The sequence below is a fragment of the Apis dorsata genome, unplaced genomic scaffold, assembly GCF_000469605.1.
Source record: "Apis dorsata unplaced genomic scaffold, Apis dorsata 1.3 scaffold_254, whole genome shotgun sequence".
In the NCBI taxonomy this organism is placed as follows: domain Eukaryota; kingdom Metazoa; phylum Arthropoda; class Insecta; order Hymenoptera; family Apidae; genus Apis; species Apis dorsata.
The window spans coordinates 342,014-343,022 of record NW_006263532.1 but is presented as its reverse complement, the minus strand read 5'-3'; the positions used below and the strand labels follow the sequence as shown (position 1 = coordinate 343,022).

General features: G+C 24.6%; 1 protein-coding gene across 3 annotated transcripts in view; it reads left to right on the top strand.

Moving 5' to 3' along the window:
* Positions 1–1,009, top strand: part of LOC102677107 — an 89,804-nt gene that overhangs the window by 83,728 nt on the left and 5,067 nt on the right. The window lies entirely within an intron of this gene.

The following is a 1,009-nucleotide window of genomic DNA, read 5'->3' as shown; positions in this document are numbered from 1 at the left end:
TATTATTGTTATTATTATTATTATTATTATTATTATTATTATTATTATTATTATTATTATTATCGTGGATTGGATATTCGATTGAAAGCATCTTGATGACTTTACAAATGTTGATTTTAACGAGAATCGTAAAATGGGATGGATATCGTAGAGAAGGGAGACATGGAGATTAATTAATTCTTGGTATTTGGAAACGTGAACGATTGCTTCGGCTTTTAATGCAAATATTCAAAAGTATTGTCTTGGTTAATTTAAAAATACATGAACTAACTACACTTTACTGCTAATAAAGAAAAAAAAAAAAAAGAAACAGCCATGAAAAGATAATCTAGGTGCTTAATTTATAATTTCTTTTAGCGAAGATCTGAATTTTTTAATCGTTGAAAAAAATGAACGTTATCTTGAATAATTTGCTTTTTTTTTTTGTTATATTTTTGTTTCTTTTCTGAATCTTTCTCTGGATCTTTTTCTGGATTTTTTATTTTCTTTTTTTTTTTTTAATTTCGTTTAATTCCAAATGAATCATAGCACGACATTAGAATATCATCAATACAATTTCTTGAAAGATTGTCCTTGAAGAAATTTAAATTCTTTATTCTCGAACCTTTCCAGTAAATCGAGGGAGAATAGTGGTAGGTAGACGGGTATTATAACAAACCATCTTTTTCTAATTTTTCCTCGTAAAACAGTTGATCTATCACGCGTTACTATGTTACGGAGTGGTTCTTTCCTATTTTAATTGATTTTTTGTTAATTTTTTTTTTCAAGATATTTTATACATTATAATTTATCTTATTTTTAAATATTCAACTATCGTTTAAATCACTTAGACGAATTATTATTTAATAAATTACATATGTACAAAGTTAGGGTAAAGCATAAAAAGAAATTTAAAACGTAACATAATTTATAGCAATGAGGGAATAAAACTACATAATTATCAATAAAAAATGCGTTACATAAAAACGAATAAATAAACAATTTTTTGAAGGCAGGAAAAATTAACAGA